This window comes from Musca domestica, unplaced genomic scaffold (genome assembly GCF_030504385.1).
Source record: "Musca domestica strain aabys unplaced genomic scaffold, Musca_domestica.polishedcontigs.V.1.1 38, whole genome shotgun sequence".
In the NCBI taxonomy this organism is placed as follows: Eukaryota; Metazoa; Arthropoda; class Insecta; order Diptera; family Muscidae; genus Musca; species Musca domestica.
Genome location: NW_026712324.1, coordinates 846,205 through 870,044, shown reverse-complemented (window position 1 = coordinate 870,044; position 23,840 = coordinate 846,205). Strand labels below are relative to the sequence as shown.

Below are 23,840 nucleotides of genomic sequence, written 5' to 3'. Positions count from 1 at the left end.
CTCCAGCATAAAGGGTCAACCTTTTGAATAACCAAAACTGTCATAAAATGCAAAATAAGCACCCGATTCACTACAAATTTCACACACCGCAACATTTTTACTAAAGCAAGATCTAAAGTGAAGATGATTGATATCGGCCCATACCTTCTGGCAACTCCCCTACAAAGGGTCACAATTTTTATACCCTCCATCTTGGAAAGGAGGGTATATTAACTTTGTCATTCCGTTTGTAACATCCTTAAATATTCGTCGTAGACAACCTAAAGTATTTATATACTTAATCAGCATAAAATTCTAAGTCGATTTTACGATGCCCGTCTGTCTGTCCGTCTGTCTGTCTGTCTGTCTGTCTGTCCGTCTGTTTGTTGAAATCACGATACCACCCACATTATTTGACGTAGCCCGTCAAAATTCAGCAGAACAATTTATATCATGTCTAGGATGGTTGGTATTGAAAATGAAATATATCGGTCCACGTTCTGATATAGTCCCCATATAACGGTACCTCCCGATATTCGGTATTTTGTTGATTTATGCCACATTTTTTTTACGGATTTGTCTCAAAATTGGTATTTGTAGGTCATAACGGGTCCCTGTGCGTGTGGCAAAACATTGCATGTATAGGTCCACGTTCTGGTACAGTCCCCATTTAACGGTACCTCCCGATATTCGGCATTTTAATGGCTTTTGCCACATTTCTTCTAATGTTTCCTTTACCCTAAGGTGGAGGGTATTAAAATTTTGGCACGGCCGAACTTAATGTTTTTTTTTTCTTGTTAATACTTATACCTCTCGTAATGCGTTAAAGAAGTCGATGATTTTTTTCAAACTTGCAATGCTTACATATTTTTCTCAACCAGAGATCTGATGCGAATATGAAATTTAGCGGCTCTCTCCTTCTCGTACCTTCTCCACTCACAAAAAAAATTTAAATTATTATTTAAAATAATTCCCAAAACATTTGTAATCGATGTCTGATTTTCTTAAAATTTTACGCATTCCAAATTTTTTACAATATTGGAAGAAGTGGAATACTGCGGACCCTATATACTGATATGAATTTCGGCTCTCTAAACCATACTAGAGTAATAAGGAAACTCTGGTGCTCCCAGAGAGAAAATTTGTTTTCGTCGGTCCAGCTGATGTTGTACAACGCATGCGCAACATAAAAGACGGAATACATGGAGTGCAATGATTTTGGATGTAATACACGTTCCCCGTTGGCTATTAGCTTGTTAGCTTACAAAGTGAGCACATCCAAATTAGGAACTGTTTTTTTAATTAAATCGTTACTAACTCAATGCAGCTACGTATGTGCGTTAAAAAATCCAAAAAAAAAAAATAATAAAAAGTAACATCACAAAATTCCCACCAACATTTGAGAGATTCCCAAAACCGCCACGATTGTGATGGTGATAATAGACAACAATAACAATAAGAAAACAACAACGCTGTAGCTTTTACATGCTTTTCGATGACAACAAAATCGTGGCTCAGCCATCACTTCCAGCTGCTGTCATCATTATTAGCGTTGACGACGATGCCAAGAGTTTGGAATTGGCTGAAATGATGAGAAAAAAATTGTGTTTTTAGACCTGAATTGCAACATCAGCGACGTTGGTAAGACAGCAAAAAAAATATGGCAATTGTACCACTCGCACAAAATTGAATTTAAAACAATTGTTTTATTGTCAACACGGCACGCAAGTCATGCAACAAAAATACATCAAAATCGCATTTGTTTGAATGTATGTTTGCCTGATTTTATTCGAAATTGGAGAAATTTATGAGTTTTGAAAAAGAAACAAATTAGAAATGTGTGTCACAAGAGATGAAAGTGAAAACGTGGTTATATGAAACGGATAACGGAGAGGTGACGGGGAAAAATAAGTCACCATAAGTCCTCTCAGCCTTTGACAAGAAGACCTTCCTGGCTTTCCATAAGACGACCTCCTGGTCTTCTATTGAGAAGACCAACTGGTCTTCTATGGAGAAGACATCCTGCTTTTCTATGAGAAGACCTCCTACTGGTCTTCTCTGAAGAAGACCTCCTACTGGTCTTCTCTGAAGAAGACCTCCTTCTGGTCTTCTATGAAGAAGACCTCCTTCTGTCTTCTATGAAGAAGACCTCCATCTGGTCTTCTATGAAGAAGACCTCCTTCTGGTCTTCTATGAAGAAGACTTCCTTCTGGTCTTCTATGAAGAAGACCTCCTTCTGGTCTTCTAAGAAGAAGACCTCCTTCTGGTCTTCTATGAAGAAGACCTCCAGGTCCTCTATGAGAAGACCTCCAGAACTTCTTTGAGAAGTCCTCCAGAACTTCTTTGAGAAGACCTCCAGGTCTTCTACGAGAAGACCTCCAGATCTTCTACGAGAAGACCAACTGGTCTTCTACGAGAAGACATCTTGGTCTTCTACGAGAAGACCTCTTGGTCTTCTATAAGAAGACCCTCTGGTCATCTATAAGAAGACCCTCTGGTCTTCTATAAGAAGACCCTCGGGTCTTCTATAAGATGACCCTCTGGTCTTCTATAAGAATACCCTCTGGTCTTCTATGGAGAAGACCTTCTGCTGGTCTTCTATGGAGAAGACCTTCTGCTGGTCTTCTATGGAGAAGATCTTCTGCTGGTCTTCTATGGAGAAGACCTTCTGCTGGTCTTCTATAGAGAAGACCTTCTACTGGTCTTCTATAAGAAGACCCTCTGGTCTTCTATAAGAAGACCCTCTGGTCTTCTATAAGAAGACCCTCTGGTCTTCTATGAAGAAGACCTCCTGGTCTTCTATGAAGAAGACCTCCTGGTCTTCTATGAAGAAGACCTCCTGGTCTTCTATGAAGAAGACCTCCTGGTCTTCTATGAAGAAAACCTCCTGGTCTTCTATGTGAAGACCTACTGGTCTTCCATAAGAAGACCCTTTGGTCTTCTATGAAGAAGACCCGCTGGTCTTCAATGAAGAGGACCCTCTGGTCTACTATGAAGAAGACCCGCTGGAATTCTATGGAGAAGACCTTCTGGTCTTCTATAAGAAGGCCCTATGTTTTTTCTATAAGTAGATCTTCCGATCCTCTACAAAAAAACCTTTCGGTCCTTTTGCTATTTAATAAGAAGAAGACCTTCTGGTCTTCTATAAGAGCAGTCTTCCTCTATAAAGAAGAACCTCTGGTCTCCTATAAGGAAGACCTTCTGGTCTTTTATGAAGAAAGCATCGTAGTCTTCTATGAAGGATACCAACTGCTCCTTTGTAAAGAAGACCAACTTCTGTAAAGAAGACCTACCTTTTGGTCTTCCATAAGGAGACCTTCTGCTCTCCAATAAGAAGTCCTTCGGTCTTCTATGAGAAGGCCTACTACTCTTCTATGAGAAGACCTTCTTGTCCTCTATGAGAAGACCTCTTGGCCCTCTATGGGAAGACCTCTTGGTCTTCAATGAGAAGACCTCTTGGTCTTCAATTAGAAGACCTTTTGGTCTTCTTTGAGGAAGACCTTTTGGTCTTCTATGAAGAAGACCTTCTGGTCTTCTATGAAGAAGACTTTCTGGTCTTCTATGAAGAAGACCTTCTGGTCTTCTATAAGAAGGCCCCCTGATCTTCTATAGGAAGACGCTCTGGTCTTCTAAAAGAAGACGCTCTGGTCTTCTATAAGAAGACCCTCTGGTCTTCTATAAGAAGACCCTCTGGTCTTCTATGAAGAAGACCTTCTGGACTTCTAAAAGAAGAAAACCTTCTGGTCTTCTATGAAGAAAATCTTCTTGTCTTCTATGAAGAAGACCCTCTGGTCTTCTATGGAGAAGACCATTTGGTCTTGTATGAAGAATACCTCCGGTCTTCCATGAAGAAGACCTTGTGGTCTTCTATAAGAAGACCTTCTGGTCTTCTATATTTAGATCTTCTGGTCTTCTATAAGAAGATCTTCTGGTCCTCTATAAGAAAATCTTCTGTAAGGATTTCTTCTTCCTTTCTGCTGTGTTTTTTTTTTTTTTTTTTTTTTTTTTTTTTTTTGAAAAAGTCGAGAAAATTACAAATTTCCCTAAGTGTAGGAATATTTTACAGATGAGTCCACACTTAACCTTTCCAATTTCCCAATAAAATTCCTTCTTATCATTTAAGTGTTTTTCTTTTATTAAATATTTCCATTGCATTCAGGAAGGGAGTGTGCCCGGTGGCTGATAATACCAAAATACGAACATGCTCCTAAATAATGACACATCTTCTTTAGATAATTCGTGCCAGTAGTGTAAATGGACGGCAGTACTTATGATTCATTAATGTAAGTATTTTCTTACATTTCATAATTGTGATATGAAAAACAAATCGAATAAAAAAAAAATATGTATTTTGATGAGTTTTCCAAATGAAAAGTTTCTTCTTATAAAAAAAAAAAACATATCTGTCGAAGAGTGGTTGGGTAAATGTGAGCATGCACTTAAGATCTTTACAAAAGTAATTGAAGAAAAGAAACAAAAATAAATTCTATAACCGACTTCCGATGTGAGTGCATTGTGTTGACAACAGCATTGGAGATCATATTTTTGGAAACGAGAGAATAAAAATAAAAAAAAAAAATAATAAAAAAATGGATATAAATGGATAATAATATATGCATTATTTTTATGACTAATTTGGAAAATATGTTGTAGAGAGCAAAGAAAATAGCAGACTAAATGTTTACTCTTCGTTGGTTACAATTGTTGGTCCCTTATGCCATACTTCAGGATTCAGCCTTATCTATTTGAGGATGTAAAAAATATTTATTCGCAGTAAAAAATTTTCTCTCTTTTTTTAATATTTTTCATCCCCCTCATTCCGTTTGTGAATTAAAAAAAGAGAAAAAAATCCGCAAATAATTGAACCAATATTGGATATGGGTTTCAATTTCACATTAAAAATATTGGCATGGCTCATTGTTATCAGATACCAGAAATGCTAAACTTTTTTGTTATTGAAACCTAGTTTCGTCGAAATGTGAAGGTTAAAAAGTATCAATAGTTTGGTGTTGTATTGAAAACTCATACAATCAAACATACATCCATTTGGGTATTTGTAAGAAATCAACATTAGACTCACAGTATTTTGAGTGGTACAATTTATTTTGGATAAATTGGGAAGGCCATGAACTTAAAAGTCTTGAGTTAAATATTCGTAAGAACTACAATTATAATCAGAAAATAAATAACATATTTTTGAAAAATCCAAATTTAGTGGCTATGTTAGTTCCTTAAAAAAACTTTTAATGTCACTTGGAAAATAAATATGCATGTTTGGTCGTCGTGTTGGCCCGTGAAAAATGTGCTTACAGCACATATTTGAAATTATAGATAGTCCTTGAAAAATATTCTTAAAGGTCAGTCCTTAACAAGAAAAATGTTAGAAAAAACAAGTTATGTGTCTGATGATAAGTGAAGAATATTCCTATGCCCTGTTGGCCCTTAAAAAATATTCTAAAAAAAGCACGTTTAATGAACCAGAAGGTACTTGAAAGATATTCTTAAAATACCCATGTTCGCCGATTAAAAAATATTTTAAAAAATCCATGTTTAGCGCGGCTGAAGGACCTTTTATATTCTTTAAAAGTCCACTTTTGGAAGCTCCAATGGACCTTGAAAAATATTTTTAAAAATCAAATTTCGGTGGCTATTATAGTCGATGAAAAATATTTTTAAAATTCATATTTGGATGTTCTAATTATTTTTAAAAATATTTCTAGAAATCCACATTTGTGGGGCTCTAATAGTCCTTGAAAAAATATTATTAAAAATCCACGTTGTAATTGTGCTTGACATAATATTTAAAAACTTAACGTTTTGTGGATATAATATTCCTCTAGATAATATTTTTTTCAATATTTTCCTCGAATTACATTTAAAAATCCACTTTTACTGTCTTTAATATTTCTTGCAAAAATATTTAAGGATCCACGTTCGGTGGCTCTAATATATGGCCTATAGTCTCTTCTAAGAACCTTTAAGTATCCTTTCAAATTTCTTAAAAATCAACATCTAAAAGGGATGAAAAAATCTTTAAAATTCAAAAAAAAAAACGATTTTGAACTTTAAATATCTTTCCAAAATTCTTAAAAAATCCGTGGAAAAAAGTAATGAAATATTCATAAAAAGAATCGCCTAAGGACTTTTCTTCCAAAATTCTCAAAAAAATTCACATTTATGGGTGTTAAAAAGTTCTTTGAAATCTATGAAAATTTTATATAAAAAAAATTGGAAAACTCTTGAAAAATGTTAAACTCCCCGTCTAAGGACCTTTAAATATCCTTTCAAAATTCCTAAAAATCCCTTAAAAATCTACAAAAAATGTTTAAAAAACCTTTAAAAAATACACGTCTAATGACCTTTAACTATCCTTATATAATTCATTAAACGGAATTAAGGGACCTCCTTTTGGTACCTCCCCCACAAAAGGTCGACAGTTTCAAAGAAAATATTTTACTGTACAGACAGAGAGAGAAAGGACAATCCAATTTTGATCCAACTTTGCAAATCCTAATATTTACATCAGTTCTAGGTCAGATGCGAAAATGAACAATATCGGTCCACTCCATCAAGTACCTACCCCACAAAGGATCAAAATTTTGAATATCCATGAAGCTCATAAAACGCGAAATTAGAATTCGATTCCATTTAAACTCTGTACATCACAATATTTCCATGAACACAAGATCTGTTATAAAGATGGTAGAGGTCGGACCATTTCTTCTGGTACCTCCCCCACAAAGGGTCAAAGTTTTGAATAACCAAAACGGATATAAAAGCAGAGTATTTCACACATCCCATTATTTCTAATACAAAATCTGTTATGAAGATTATATACATATCCGAACCCTTTTTGGTACCTCACCCACAAAGAGTTACGATTTTCAATACTTTTGTGTGGGATGACTTGCGAAACAAGTCAGCGATTTTTTACAACTTACTTTGTCTAAATATTTCTCTCAACCAGAAACCTGAGTTGAATATGGAATTAATGATTTCGCATAAAATTGGATATAAACTTATATAAACTGAAGGAAGTTACCAATATAGTCTAAATCTGACACGTTGCAATATTTATATCATATTTATTAAGGTCCGATACGAAATGGAGAATTTAACCCATTCCTTCATAACAAAAAAAATATATATTCAATTGTTGCAAAATGGTCAGGCTTATCCCTTTTTGTTGTTTTTATAAAAACAACGTTTGTTTATTAGTGGAGAACGATGGTAATGTTTACCAGGGGGTAAGGCAGGGAATACCTAGGTTTCGGAAAGAGCCACCAATCCTCATCAGTTCCCTTGTTTTTGTCTGGGATATTCTCCCCAGAAGTTATTTTAAAAATAACTTCTATGACAAAAAACATTTTTTACCCAAGTGACGAGATCGTAAGCTCAATAGAAGAGGAACCAAAGAATTATATAAAACTAAAATTCTTTTGGAAAGTCTTCTAAATCTTACAACCGCACTTATAAACATTTTCATCTTTCTCCACTCGTTATGCTTTCGTTCAACCTGAACAAAGTAGCATAACCATGTAAGTTGGTTTTGTCTGTTACAACAAAAACCCCTTCGTCGACCGTGCCTTGTCTATAAATAGAACAGTGTGGCTTGTTTGTTCGGGATACCGTAGTATTTTGTTGTTGCAAAATGGTCAGGCTTATCCCTTTTTGTTGTTTTTATAAAAACAACGTTTGTTTATTAGTGGAGAACGATGGTAATGTTTACCAGGGGGTAAGGCAGGGAATACCTAGGTTTCGGAAAGAGCCACCAATCCTCATCAGTTCCCTTGTTTTTGTCTGGGATATTCTCCCCAGAAGTTATTTTAAAAATAACTTCTATGACAAAAAACATTTTTTACCCAAGTGACGAGATCGTAAGCTCAATAGAAGAGGAACCAAAGAATTATATAAAACTAAAATTCTTTTGGAAAGTCTTCTAAATCTTACAACCGCACTTATAAACATTTTCATCTTTCTCCACTCGTTATGCTTTCGTTCAACCTGAACAAAGTAGCATAACCATGTAAGTTGGTTTTGTCTGTTACAACAAAAACCCCTTCGTCGACCGTGCCTTGTCTATAAATAGAACAGTGTGGCTTGTTTGTTCGGGATACCGTAGTATTTTGTTGTTGCAAAATGGTCAGGCTTATCCCTTTTTGTTGTTTTTATAAAAACAACGTTTGTTTATTAGTGGAGAACGATGGTAATGTTTACCAGGGGGTAAGGCAGGGAATACCTAGGTTTCGGAAAGAGCCACCAATCCTCATCAGTTCCCTTGTTTTTGTCTGGGATATTCTCCCCAGAAGTTATTTTAAAAATAACTTCTATGACAAAAAACATTTTTTACCCAAGTGACGAGATCGTAAGCTCAATAGAAGAGGAACCAAAGAATTATATAAAACTAAAATTCTTTTGGAAAGTCTTCTAAATCTTACAACCGCACTTATAAACATTTTCATCTTTCTCCACTCGTTATGCTTTCGTTCAACCTGAACAAAGTAGCATAACCATGTAAGTTGGTTTTGTCTGTTACAACAAAAACCCCTTCGTCGACCGTGCCGTTTTTAAAATAACTTCTGGGGAGAATATCCCAGACAAAAACAAGGGAACTGATGAGGATTGGTGGCTCTTTCCGAAACCTAGGTATTCCCTGCCTTACCCCCTGGTAAACATTACCATCGTTCTCCACTAATAAACAAACGTTGTTTTTATAAAAACAACAAAAAGGGATAAGCCTGACCATTTTGCAACAACAAAATACTACGGTATCCCGAACAAACAAGCCACACTGTTCTATTTATAGACAAGGCACGGTCGACGAAGGGGTTTTTGTTGTAACAGACAAAACCAACTTACATGGTTATGCTACTTTGTTCAGGTTGAACGAAAGCATAACGAGTGGAGAAAGATGAAAATGTTTATAAGTGCGGTTGTAAGATTTAGAAGACTTTCCAAAAGAATTTTAGTTTTATATAATTCTTTGGTTCCTCTTCTATTGAGCTTACGATCTCGTCACTTGGGTAAAAAATGTTTTTTGTCATAGAAGTTATTTTTAAAATAACTTCTGGGGAGAATATCCCAGACAAAAACAAGGGAACTGATGAGGATTGGTGGCTCTTTCCGAAACCTAGGTATTCCCTGCCTTACCCCCTGGTAAACATTACCATCGTTCTCCACTAATAAACAAACGTTGTTTTTATAAAAACAACAAAAAGGGATAAGCCTGACCATTTTGCAACAACAAAATACTACGGTATCCCGAACAAACAAGCCACACTGTTCTATATATATTCAAAAAATCGAATATTGGCTGAGGGTATAGAACTGTTGGCAAAACCGCCGAATACTTTTAATCCACGTTTTTGAACCTTCCCATCTGAAGGAGAAAATAATCCACAACTGAATAAAAAAAATCAAATCTTTTGTTCTTTTAAAATTCTAGACGAAATCGTTGCTGATTCTTGCAATGATATCTTTTAAAAAATTTAAATTTTTTGATCCTGAAAAACAAAAATCTAAAAAACACGTTTGATGACTACTTAAACAAATATTGTTGTCTTTGAAAAAAATTTTACAAAATAATCTGCCTTCCGTGGCACTTTAAAAGATTATTATTTAAAAAAAAGTAGACGTTTGTTGGCCACTTGAAAAAAATATTTTTAAAAAAATCCAGGTTTGCTGGCCACTTAAAAAAACATATTTTTAAAAAAATCCACGTTTATTGGCTACTTGAAAAAAATATTTTAAAATAAATCCACGTTTGTTGGCTACTTCGAAAAAAAATATTTTAAAATAAATCCACGTTTGTTGGCTACTTCGAAAAAAAATATTTTTAAAAAATCCACGTTTGTTGGCTACTTTAAAAGATAGTATTTAAAAAATCCACATTTATTGGCTACTTTAAAAAATAGTATTTAAAAAATCCACATTTATTGGCTACTTTAAAAAATAATTTTTAAAAAATCCACATTTATTGGCTACTTTAAAATATAGTATTTAAAAAATCCACATTTATTGGCTACTTTAAAAAATGGTATTTAAAAAATCCACATTTATTGGCTACTTTAAAAAATAATTTTTAGAAAATCCACATTTATTGGCTACTTGAAAAAAAATATTTTTAAAAAAAATCTACGCTTGTTGGCTAATTGAAAAAAATAATAATAAAAATAATATTTTTAAATATCCTGTCTGATTTTTTTATAGAATTTTATTTGACCTACTTGAGTCTGGTAGTCTTTCTTTCAAGGTCAATATCGAATATTATTTCATTTTGAATAAAATATTTATTTTCAAACGATTACTTATCTTTTGTTTGTTTAGTTCTTTGTGTGCGATAAAAAAATAGAGCTACTGAAGAATACAAATTAGAATAATAATAACTGTTTATGTTATGAAAAAAAAAAAAAATGATAAAAAATGTAAACAAAAGATAGCTATGCAAATAAATATTTGATAATTAATTGATAATAGATTTGACTTACATTTTGATATTTTTTTTCAACACGGCATAAATAATTGATGAAATTCCTTGGCTAAAATTCTGCAACTCTCGAACAGAAGAACACAAATCTTGAAATATTTTATTTGAATTTAATGTTTTCACACTTCACCCAAAATAAAATTTATTAGTTTTAAGATTTTTTTCTCACACACACTTTTAAAATTTTGAAATTTTTTATTGTTAGAATTTCTTGAGCTTTTAATATAATAATAATATTTCAAAGCAATTTACGGCACTTTTAATTTAAAATTTCATTGGACACACAAAAAGTAAACAGACCTTTCTTCTTAACGGATATTTTTTTTAATTAAACATTTTTGTTGTTGTTTTTTTTTTAAATTCATGTGAAATTTTTTATAGATAATTCTTTCGTTGCGCTTGAAGCAGAAAAAAAATTGTCACCTTTTGTTGGTAGCTTTCTTTTTTGTTTTTTTTTTTCACTTTTGTTATTGAAAGCTATGGCCGCAAAGGCCAGCTCCAACGTTTCAAATATCGGCAAACTTCTTCTGATGCTGGAAATAAAAATTAGAAATCATATTTTGCATTGGTCAAGCCTTTCTCGTAATTGTATTAAAAAAAATACATCTTATATTTTTATCTCAAAATACCTCCCTCCCCCTCTCACTTGCGGAACCACAACAATGATGACTAATTTGGCGTAGTTTTTTAAATTTTTTTCTTCGTTAGCGTCATAACAAGTATTTCGCTAGAATTGAAATACGATAAGATTAGATGGTGTATTATTGTGCTATTGTATCTCTTACTGGGGGTTTTACACCTCCTACCGAAACCATTCATTGGGCAGGCGGCCTATCATTTGACTAGGAAATGCCTGGAATTTTAATATCACTCGACAACGATTTCTTTTAACTAATTGAATGCATATACATTGAACTTTGGTATTTTCTAAAAATATCACTTTTAGTTTGATGATGTTTCAAATTATTGAAAATACATATGGTTTTTGGTCCAGTCAATCACCTCTACTACCATTTATCATATTGGTGATGTTTTTTCTCTCGCTTTCGTCTGCAGCTTCGTAAAAATAACTTTCAGGTGAATCAATGAAAAATAATTATTTGTTTTTTGGAAATCATTAAATTTGGTTTGGTGCATTAAGGTGGTTCGAAAGTTCAGGGAAAATAATTTTTGAAATTAAATTCCACAAGTATATCAAAAATGCCAACAATTTTTTTGTAATTTTGATTTAACAGCCGCACTAAGTGGCAGCTAAGCGAAATTTCGTGGAGACCCTGAAAAATATAATTTTCTTTTGAATGAGTTGCCCGTAAAAGTGTAATTATACTCTCCATCGTACCTTGAAAATATATTTTTTTTTAAAAATCCACGTTTGTTGGCTACTTAAAAAAAATATTTTTAAAAAATTTACGTTTGTTGGCTACTTAAAAAAATATTTTTAAAAAATTTACGTTTGTTGGCTACTTAAAAACATATTTTTAAAAAATACACATTTGTTGGCTTCTTAAAAAAATATTTTTAAAAAATCCACGTTTTTTTTTAAAAAATCCGTGTTTGTTGACTACTTGAAAAAATATTTTTACAAAAATCCACGATTATTGGGTAAATAAAAAAATTATGTTTGTAGGCTGCTAGAAAGCAAAATTAAATAAAAATCACGTTTGTTGGATTTTTTTAAAGACCCCTTTGTAGGCTACTTAAAAAATATTTTTAAAAAATCCACGTTTGTTGGCTACTTAAAAAAATATTTTTAAAAAATTCACGTTTGTTGGCTACTTAAAAACATATTTTTAAAAAATACAAATTTGTTGGCTACTTAAAAAAATATTTTTAAAAAATCCACGTTTGTTGGATTTTTTAAAAAAAATATTTTTTAAAAAACTGCGTTCGTTGGTTACTTAAAAAAATATTTAAAAAAAAATCCATGGTTGTTGGCTACTTGAATAAAAAATATTTTTAAAAACAACCCACGTTATATATCTTAATAACTGCAACCAATTTTAGACTGCAGTCATTTCTAAGCCACTCGTCCGACAGCTGTTAAAATTATTGCAGTGACAGCTCATTATATTGTTTACAAGCGTACAAAAGCATTTTGGTGAAAATTTTCCAAAAAATTTATTCGTGATGGAATTCAACAACATCAGCAGAAATCTGTCGAAAAGTAAAGAAGCAACTTGATCGAAACCCGCGTCGCAGTGGTCGAAAAATGGCTCGTGAGCTGGTTCAGGGTATTATGGCTTTGTGCAGTTGTTTGTAACAGGCAAAAGGAAACGAGATAGAGCCATAGTTTCTTTTGATCATCTGCATAGAATCACATTCCGAGTCGATTTATGCATGTCCGTCCGTCTGTCCATATATTTTTGTAAACAAAGTACAGTTCGCATTTATTGCCCTATGCAGATAAAATTTTGCACAAATCAATTGTTTGGCCCAAGGACGAGCCCTATTGAAATTGGAGATAATCGGTAAAAAATTAGATATAGCTCCCATGTATATCTTCGTCCGATTTACCTTTTATTGTGCACCAAACGTGTAATATCAGCCCGAATAGTATAGAATTTTGCACATACAACCAAATTAGGCCTAAAAATAACTATGCTAAATTTTATCGAAATCGGTTCAGATATAGCTATAGCTCCCATATATATTGTTCATCCGATTGTTATGTTAACAATATTTGGGAAAATATATCAAATACAGCTCTGAAATATCTTTGCCAATTTTTTTTTCAAGATCGGTTCAGATTTGGATATAGCTCCTATATATGTCAAATGGCCAATACAATTCCGAATTTAAAAGATACAAATGCTTCGGCATATTTAGTCCTTCGAACTTTAATAATTATAATCATATCGTGTATGATTGAATTCTCCCATAAAAACTTATAATTGTTATGTGGAGCTTTACTAAACTAGCAAAGTGGTGTAGGGTATCATAAAGTCGTCCCCGCCCGACTTTAAGACTTTTATTACTGGTTTTTACTTGTTTTTGACACAAAAATAGAAAATGCTAAAGATCACCTTTTGTTTTCGAGTATGTATCTCTAATTCCCCCATAGTGCATTCAAGTGGTCAAAATTGGTCCATTAGTTCCACCCAAACTCGTAGAATGGCCCCATATGGTGTGGGGGGTTGGAAATTCACTTGCAACAATATGTGAAACTTTTCGTGAGGGCGGGACAAAAATAGTTTGAAATATTTGCGGTCGAAATGAGTTTAGAAATATTTTTAGAGACTTTTTGTTGTTTCTGCATCTTTCTCGATGATGGGTTAATCATCGACGTTTTTTGTTGTGGCTCAAATAAGGGGGGGATTTCTGCGGAGTGGTTTATTTCGAGAAATAATGTATTAGTAATTTTTAACAAAAAAAAAAAATATTTTTAGATTAAAAAGTGTAGATTCGAAAAAAAAATGCCGGAGGAACAAAATCATTACAGACAAGCCCATTCTTCCGGAATGTCCAGAAGTTATGAGTTATCAAGACTTCCGGCAATTCATTTTATTTTTAATTTATTTTTATTTATTTGTTATTATTTACTTTTTGGTCTTATTTTCTTGCTTATTTTATCTTATATTTATTTTTTTTTTAAATTAAAAAAATATATATTTTTAGTATTTTTATGTTGCACAGTCACCACCAATATATAATCATTATAATTCTCATTAACTTTATTTTTAATAAACAAAATTTCTCTCTTTCTCCACTGGCATGTACTATTAATCAATTAGCCACTTTGATTTATTTATTTATTTACTTTCATAAAAGCTTTTATTTCGGCCGAATTTTTAGAAATTCTCTCTTTAAATAACTCTTCTCACTGCCGACAATTTCCGTTTTAAATACCATATATATATTTGTTGTTGTAACGGTTGGGTTTTCACTACGCTAATCATAATCTACGAATAACGAGAATCGGGTCCAATTATGGCCCTTCGAACGATCGCCAACGACATCATTATCCAAGACGACAAGGCAACGCACGATAATTTCGCTGAGAAAGAGGAACTTTACACGAACGCGTTCGCTTTGAGACTGGAAAAAAGTTTAAGCACTTTTCAACAAAATAATACAACAAAAAAGTACTACTAAACCAACAACAATAACATCATTATGTCCATAGACGTAAGTGGCAGCGCAAACGGCAACAACAACAGACATATTTATCGATCGTCGTCGAGCCACAAACAAAACAAATAATGAAACATAAAGTAAGCGTTTTGCCAGCCAACTGCGCCGCCAGCTATTCGAGCGTCGTCAGCTTCACCGCCAAGCTATTGAAAGAAAACCGAAAGATATATAAAGGCAACGACTGCGGATAAAACTTTAAAGAAAGACCCATAAAAGTAAGAGCAAAAGCACAAGACGTAAGCAAAGAAACAGCCCAAAAAAAAAAAAAAAAAAAAAAAAAAAAAAAAAACAAACGAATAACAAAAACAACTGTAAATAAGGCAGGCGATCAGTTTGCTTCACCCACTGGGATAACACTGCCCTACATTTAATGGGAAAAGGGCCAGAAATCACTTCTAAAGCAAGAGCAAAAAAAAAAAACAAAAAGTCAGAAAAGGAAAAGGTCTTCTTCATAGAAGAGGACCAGAAGTCAGAAAAGGGTCTTCTGATAGAAGAGAAGAAGGTCTTCTCATATCTTCTTATAGAAGGCCAGAGGATCTTTTTACAGAAGATCAGAGAAGATTTTCTTAGAGAGGACCAGAAAAAGGTCTTCTTCATAGAAGACCAAAAGGTGTTCTTCAGAGAAGACCAAAATTTCTTCTTCATAGAAGACCAGAAGCTCTTCTAAAGAAGAATAACAAAAGGTCTTCTGTAGAAGAAGATCAGAAGGTCTTCTTATAGAACATCAGAAGGACTTCTTATAAAAGACCAAAAGGTCTTCTTCATAGAAGACCTGGAGGTCTTCTTCAAAGAAGACCAGAAGGTCTTCTTTATAGAAGACCAGAAGGTGGTCTTCTTCGTAGGAGACCAGAAGGTGGTCTTTTTCATAGAAGAGGACCAGAAGGTGGTCTTCTTCATAGAAGAGGACCAGAAGGTCTTCTTCATAGAAGAGGACCAGAAGGTCTTCTTCATAGAAGAGGACCAGAAGGTCTTCTTCATAGAAGAGGACCAGAAGGTCTTCTTCATAGAAGAGGACTAGAATGTCTTCTTCATAGAAGAGGACCAGAAGGTCTTCCTCATAGAAGAGGACCGGAAGGTCTTTTTCATAGAAGAGGACAAGAAGGTCTTCTTCATAGAAGAGGACCGGAAGGTCTTCTTCATAGAAGAGGACGCAGGTCTTCTTCATAAAAGAGGACCAGAAGGTCTTCTTCATAGAAGAGAAACAGAAGGTGGTCTTTTCCATAGGAGACCAGAAGGTGGTCTTCTCGATAGGAAGACCAGAAGGTGGTCTTCTCGATAGGAAGACCAGAAGGTGGTCTTCTCGATAGAAGACCAGAAGGTGGTCTTCTCCATAGAAGATCACAAGGTGGTCTTCTCGATAGAAGAGCAGAAGGTGGTCTTCTCGATAGAAGATCACAAGGTGGTCTTCTCGATAGAAGACCAGAAGGTGGTCTTCTCGATAGAAGACCAGAAGGTGGTCTTCTCGATAGAAGACCAGAAGGTGGTCTTCTCGATAGAAGACCAGAAGGTGGTCTTCTCGATAGAAGACCACAAGGTGGTCTTCTCCATAGAAGACCACAAGGTGGTCTTCTCCATAGAAGACCACAATGTGGACTTCTCCATAGAAGACCACAAGGTTGTCTTCTCCATAGAAGACCACAAGGTTGTCTTCTCCATAGAAGACCACAAGGTTGTCTTCTCCATAGAAGACCACAAGGTGGTCTTCTCCATAGAAGACCAGCAGGTGGTCTTCTCGATAGAAGACCAGAAGGTGATCTTCTCCATAGAAGACCAGAAGGTGGTCTTCTCCATAGAAGACCAGAAGGTGGTCTTCTCCATAGAAGACCGCAAGGTGGTCTTCTCCATAAAAGACCGCAAGGTGGTCTTCTCCATAGAAGACCGCAAGGTGGTCTTCTCCATAAAAGACCGCAAGGTGGTCTTCTCCATAGAAGACCGCAAGGTGGTCTTCTCCATAGAAGACCGCAAGGTGATCTTCTCCATAGAAGACCGCAAGGTGGTCTTCTCCATAGAAGACCGCAAGGTGGTCTTCTCCATAGAAGACCGCAAGGTGGTCTTCTCCATAGAAGACCGCAAGGTGGTCTTCTCCATAGAAGACCGCAAGGTGGTCTTCTCCATAGAAGACCGCAAGGTGGTCTTCTCCATAGAAGACCTGGTGGTCTTCTCCATAGAAGACCGCAAGGTGGTCTTCTCCATAGAAGACCTGGTGGTCTTCATAGTCCAGAAGGTCTTCTTATAGAAGACCAGAAGAAGGTTTTCTTGTAGAAGACCCGAGGGTCTCCTTTTGGAAGACCAGAAGGTCTTCATCTTAAAGAAAGAATTTCTTCTTTCTGCTGCAGAATGTCTTGTAGCCCAGTGTAGGGCACTTATCTCAAAACTCTTCGTAAACAATAAACTACACAACAGCCACAAATAGTAAAGTTAAAAAGTTCACATTTATTAGCATCTTTGCGTTTTGTTATCCCGCTATTTAAGCTCTCATTTTGAAGTGAACTCTAAAGGAAAACAAACGACTGGTGAGCAGGGCATCGGGGGAAAAATGGGCAACCCACAAACCTACAAACAAATGGCTGCAAAGACTTTGCATGATAAACAACATGCCATGGATAGACGATAGCGGAGATTTGTGGCAAAGCCCAAAGAAATCAGAGGCAAACATTCATAGCGGAAAGAGAAGTTCGGCCAGTGGCACACAAGGCAAATGCAGCGCACAACAGCTGCATGCAATTGCAACAAAACCAACGCCATTCGGCAATTATTTCCTCACTTGCAATTACAGTTTGGTTAACAAGGAGATACATTGTTGGATTGTGGCGATGGCGGGGACTTGGACGTTAATGGTGACGACGTTGCGGTACGACCATTCAGTTGGAAAACTATGGCATGCATTTGTTAAAAAAAACGCTTTTGAAAGTTTATGTTTTATTTTGGAAAAGTTTTCCTCTTCAAAGCTCGTTGTGAGTTAGGGTATCTCCTTTTACCTGTTGGAAAACTTGAGTGTTTCAATTTGACCAAACACTGACCAAAAGCTTTCAAGTTGGAAATTATTCTCTCTCTCTTTAGAATCAGTTTCTCTCATTTAGCTTATCTAGTTTCCATTGTTTACAAACACATTTATTGAAGCGCAAAAAATGTGAAAAATTCGATGAGATTAGAAACAGTGGGGGAAATTGTTGAAAAAAGATATATATCCACTCGAGGCATATGGCTGAAAGTGCCCATCTGTAGTATAAATTGATCTTTGAAAAAAAAAATCTCAAAAAATCCAGGTTTAGAATTTTAAAATTAAAAAATATATATTCTTAAAATCCAAGACTATGCGCTGTGTTCTTCTTTGAACTAATACTCCCAAAAATCCATACAGGTCCTTTAAACAATATTCCCAAAAAAATTTCCGTCTGAAAAAAGTCCTGCCTGCAAAAATTCTTACAAAAATATTTTCCTAAAAAATATATGTTTGCTCACCCAGATAGGTATTGAAAAAGTATTCATTGAAATCAAAGTCTAATGGCTGTAAACGAATTTGCAAAAAAAAAAATCTTCAAAAATCCACATTAGGCTGGTCTGCTGATCCTGGAAATCCACATTTTGTGATCTCTGTTGGAAAAATATCCTTGGAAAAACCACACTTTTCGACCAGGTATTGGCCCTTCAAATTCCTAATTTTACACTTAAAAATCCTAGATTTTTAGGATTTGCTCCTGTTGCTCTTTTAATTCTTAAAAATCCGAGGTTGGACCAACAAAACTATACCTTACTATTCTCAAAAATTCCACTTTGGTATCCTTAAAACCCACTTTGGTAGCTTTGGTTTCTTTGAAAAAATCTTAAAATAAATTATCCAAAAATTCACAATTGCTGACTCTGTTGGTACTTGAAAACATAAAATATTATAAAACTCCACGTTCTGTAGTCTTATTGATCCTTAAGAAAATATTCTTAGAATAGTCCCTGAAAAATATTCTTAAAAATCTAAAATTCGTTGATCAAATAGACATTGACAATAAGGCTCAACAATCAAAGTCTGGTAGTCCTGCCAGTCTTTTAAAAAATATTATTTAAAAATAAACGTTTAGTGCTGAAAAAGGTCTCTTAAAAATATTTGAAAAACATTTTTCGAAGTCCTTAAAAATGTTTACAAATTCAGCTCTTGAAAAAATATTCTTAAAATATAATATTATATTAAATTCTTATAAATCTTCTTCAAATTTCAGGTTTGGTGGTCCTTTTAGTCCTTGGAGAAATATATTTAAAAATCCTTTTAGTCCTTGGAGAAATATATTTAAAAATCCATGTTTGTTGTCATTTTAGTCCTTGGAAACATATTTTTAAAAATCCACGTTTGTTGTCATTTTAGTCCTTGGAAACAAATTTTTAAAAATCCACGTTTGTTGTCATTTTAGTCCTTGGAAACATATTTTTAAAAATCCACGTTTGTTGTCATTTTAGTCCTTGAAAACAAATTTTTAAAAATCCACGTTTGTTGTCATTTTAGTCCTTGGAAACATATATTTAAAAATCCACGTTTGTTGGTCCTTTTAGTCCTTGGAAAAATATATTTAAAATCTACTTCTGTTGGCCATTTTAGTCCTTGGAAAAATATATTTAAAAAAACCCAAAATTAGTTCTTGGAAAAATGTATTTAAAAATCCACGTTTGTTGTCCTTTTAGTCCTTGGAAACATATATTTAAAAATCTACGCTTGTTGGTCTTTTTGGTCCTTGGAGAAATATATATAAAAATCCACGTTTGTTGTCCTTTTATCCCTTGGAAACATATATTTAAAAATCCAAGTTTGTTGGTCCTCTTAGTCCTTGGAAAAATATATTTAAAATCTACTTCTGTTGGCCATTTTAGTCCTTGGAAAAATATCTTAAAAAAAAACCCAAAAATTAGTTCTTGGAAAAATATATTTAAAAATGCACGTTTGTTGGTCCTTTTAGTCCTTGGAAACATATATTTAAAAATCTACGCTTGTTGGTCCTTTTGGTCCTTGGAAATATATATTTAAAAATCCAACTTTATTGGTCCTTTTAGTCCTTGGAAACATATATTTAAAAATCCACGTTTGTTGATCCTTTTAGTCCTTGGAAACATATATTTAAAAATCTATGCTTGTTGGTCCTTTTAGTCCTTAGAAACATATATTTACTCTTGTTGGTCCTTTTAGTCTTTGGAAACATATATTTATAAATCCACGTTTGTTGTTCCTTTTAGACCTTGAAAACATATATTGAAAATCTATTTTTATTGGCCATTTTAGTCCTTGGAAAAATATATTAAAAAATCCAAAATTAGTTATTGGAAAAATATATTTAAAAATCCACGTTTGTTGGCCATTTTAGTCCTTGGAAAAACACATTTAAAATCTACTCTTGTTGGCAATTTTAGTCCTTGGAAAAATATATTTTAAAAAAAAACCCACGTTTAGTCCTTGGAAAAATATATTAAAAAATCCACGGTTAGTCTTAAAAAAATATTTCAGTTCTTGATAAACTATATTTAAAAATCTTCGAGTAGTTCTTAGAAAATATTCTAAAAATGGAAAAAATATTCTGAATTAATAATATCAAATATCCTCTTCAAGTCAAAACCAAAATGAATCCGCGAAAAAAACTAGAAAATCTTAAAAAATGGAAAGTCAAGCCAATTTATATTGGCCTCAGAAAGAAAAACAAGAAATTTAAATTTTCTCACAAAAAATAAACTACAGAAAATTGTCTACGTTAGAAACCAGATCAAACTGAAACAAGAAACATGTCCACGCCTCCATGTGCCGCCAGGGAAAAGTTGGATGCCAGATTTTTCCATTTCATTTTACATTCTATGGACATCTTATCTTGAGTGGTAGCAGCATTAATAGCAATTTCAGAAGTGGAAATTAATTGTTTTTGGAGTATGTCTGATAGCTGGTGTCGTGGTTGTTGTAGTCAAATCTGAGCACTAATTTAGTAGAATATTGATGGGTTCGAAATGCATACAACATGCTGCAGAAGATGTGTGCATTTCAAACATCCACTGTGGCATTAATGTATATCGAACTCATTTATTTTCTACTAAATGATTGGTAAACCCAACAAACAATTTGGGGAACATTTGAGAGATATTCCATGGAATTTTTTCGAGTTCAAATTTAAAATAAAATTTTTAAAGATTTCTTGGCGAAAAGCCGAGAATTATTTGAAAAATTTTCTTTCAAGGACTCCTTGGGCAAAATTCGTCAATTTTGGTCAGTTCTTCTAATTTTGATGATTTTCTGAAAAGAATGTCGTGGATTGCAAACTTGACCTCAGGTTTTTCAAATTGTAGGGGTTTCATGGACCTGCTCAACAGGAATTTTTAATTTTTTTACAATTAATTTCTAAAAACCTGCAGAATGAATATCGTGCATGATGCAAAAAAAATTTGTTCAGCTCCACTGTGAAATGTTTAAGAACATTTTTAGAAAACAGATGCTCCTATCCAAAAATGGCAAATGTTATATATAGGGTGAGTTGAAAAAACTGCAACCAACTTCAAACTACTGCCATTTCTAAGCCACTCGTCCGACTGCAGTTAAAATTATTCCAGTGACAGCTCATTATATTGTTAACAAGAGTACAAAAGCATTTTGGTGAGAATTTTTCAGAAAATAATTATTCGTGACGGAATTCAAGTGTGATAGTGTGAGTTCTTTATATTTGACTGGAAAACCACAAATGGCTATCGTTAGAGCACCCCAGCATTTATATGTGAATAAATCTTTTGTGTCTCGTTGCATCGCTTGTTACCGTGATACTGGTAGCGTAGCCCGACGGCAAGGGAGTGGACGGAAGAAAACATCAACATCAGCAAAAATGGTTCGAAAAGTATAGAAGCGACTTGATCGAAACCCGCATCAAGGGGCCGAAAAATGGTTCGTGAGCTGAAAATATCGCAATATTCCATTCTGCAAACATTGAGAAATGAGCTCGGGGTAAAGCCATTGAAACTCCAAAAAGTGCAAGAGCTTTTACCGCAACTGAAAGTAAATAGCCTCAAAAGAGCTAAAGAGTTGCTTTGCTTGGCCGAAAGTGGTGAACCGCCGAATTTGGTTTTCTCCGATGAGAAAACATTCGTTGTCCAGCAGTTTGTAAACAAACAAAATTATCGTGCTTACTTGCCAAAGAGGTCAGCAGAAATGCGCACCACCACGGTTGGCCACCAAAACTCAAGCGCCGGCCATGATGATGTTGTGGGCCGCCCTAACAGCCGATTGTCGCTCTCCGCTCTTATTAATCGACCGTGGCAGCAGAGTTAAAGCCGAATATTATAGCGAAAATATTCTGCAGGGTGTATTAAAGCCTTGTGCACGCAAAAATTTTGGCCGCAGACCTTGGACATTCCAACAGGACTCAGCACCATCGCACTCAGCACGCGCCACCCAATAATGGTTACAAAATGAGGTTCCTCCTTCATTTCCAGTTTCACAATCGGCCCTAAAATCTCCGGATACCAATCCATTGGACTATTGCGTGGGGATTATTTTGGAAAGCAAGGTTGGCACTAAAAAATACCAAACTGTCGATCACATCAAGCAAGCGCTTCGCCGGGAATGGACCAAAATACCGCAGAACTACATTTGGGCACCGTGTGACGGTTTCATTGGCCGTTTGAAGGCCATAATTCATGCCAGAGGTGACCAATTCGAACAAATCTAAACTTATTCTAAAATTTGAAGCTATTTCCGACATTTTTTGCTTTCATTCAATAAAATTAAAAAAAAAGGAATGTAAAAATGATGTCCTTTGACTTTGTTGCAGTTTATTTTATCTCACCCTGTGTATGGTAGCTATGGCTATATCTGAACCGATTTCAACCAAATTTGATGTACTTGCTTCTACACTAAAATCGGTCGGATGTGCGGAAATTTACTTCATCATTTGGACTGATATTGGTCATTTGGTGTCCAATCAACCCGAAATCGGTTGAAGATATATGTGGGAGCTATATCTAAATAAAATTTTAAAAATACCAAATATAGCTGTTATACTTGGGTCTATACGACGTGGGCCTACATAGGCATTGTTTGTCATAGGCCATTACCATATTCAAATTCGAACCTTGAAATAAACGGTGAATAATGTAGCTAAAATCATCAAAATATCGTATATAAGGAGGTACCGTTATATCGGAGCTGTGCGAAGACCTGGACCTGCATAGACAATTTTCTGCCACAGGCTGTAGCATCCATTACGAACATAAAATGCCACATCTCAAACAATTTCGATGGGTGTTGTACCTAAATTCATCATCATACCGAATATTGGGAGGTACTGATATATGGGGCCTATACGAAAACCTGGACCTGCATAGACAATTTTCTGTCAAGGACTATAGTTCCCATAACGAACTCTAAATACGTAATTTGAAAAAATTCTGGTGAATAATATCGCTAAAATCATCAAAATACCGAATATCGGGAGGTACCGTTATATGGAGGCTATACGAAGACATGGACCTGCATAGACAATTTTCTGTCTTAGGGTGTAGCATCCATTTAGAACTTCAAATACCGAATTTGAAACAATTCCGGTGAATAATGTCGCTTAAATCATCAAAATACCGAATATCGGGAGGTACCGTTAAAAGGGGGTTATACGAAGACATGGACTTGCACAGACAATTTTCTGTCTTAGGGTGTAGTATCTATTTCGAACTTCAAATACCGAATTTGAAACAATTCCGGTGAATAATGTCGCTTAAATCATCAAAATACCAAATATCGGGAGGTACCGTTATATGGGGGCTATACGATGACATGGACCTTCACAGACAATTTTCTGTCTTAGGCTGTAGTATCCATTTCGAACTTCAAATACCAAATTTGAAACAATTCCGGTGAATAATGTGGCTAAAATCAGCAAAATTCCGAATATCGGGAGGTAACGTTATATGGGGGCTATACGAAGACATGGACCTTCACAGACAATTTTCTGTCTTAGGCTGTAGTATCCATTTCGAACTTCAAATACCAAATTTGAAACAATTCCGGTGAATAATGTGGCTAAAATCAGCAAAATTCCGAATATCGGGAGGTACCGTTAAAAGGGGGTTATATGAAAACGTGGACCTACATGGCCCATTTACAACCTTAACCTGCCTACTGGGAAAATAAGTATGTGTGCAAAATTTTAGCCATCTAACTCAATTCGTTCGAAAGATAGCGTGATTACAACAGACGGACAGACAGAGAGACAGACGGACAGACAAACAGACGTACAGACGG

General features: G+C 34.6%; 1 protein-coding gene across 1 annotated transcript in view; it reads right to left on the bottom strand.

The window, feature by feature from the left end:
* Positions 1 to 10,571, bottom strand: part of LOC101894901 (ephexin-1) — a 150,821-nt gene extending 140,250 nt beyond the window's left edge. The window contains exon 1 of the mRNA XM_059126310.1: positions 10,467 to 10,571. The gene's annotated coding sequence lies outside the window, so the exon portion shown is untranslated. The remainder of the gene's footprint in view (positions 1 to 10,466) is intronic.
* Positions 10,572 to 23,840: the final 13,269 nt, after the last annotated feature.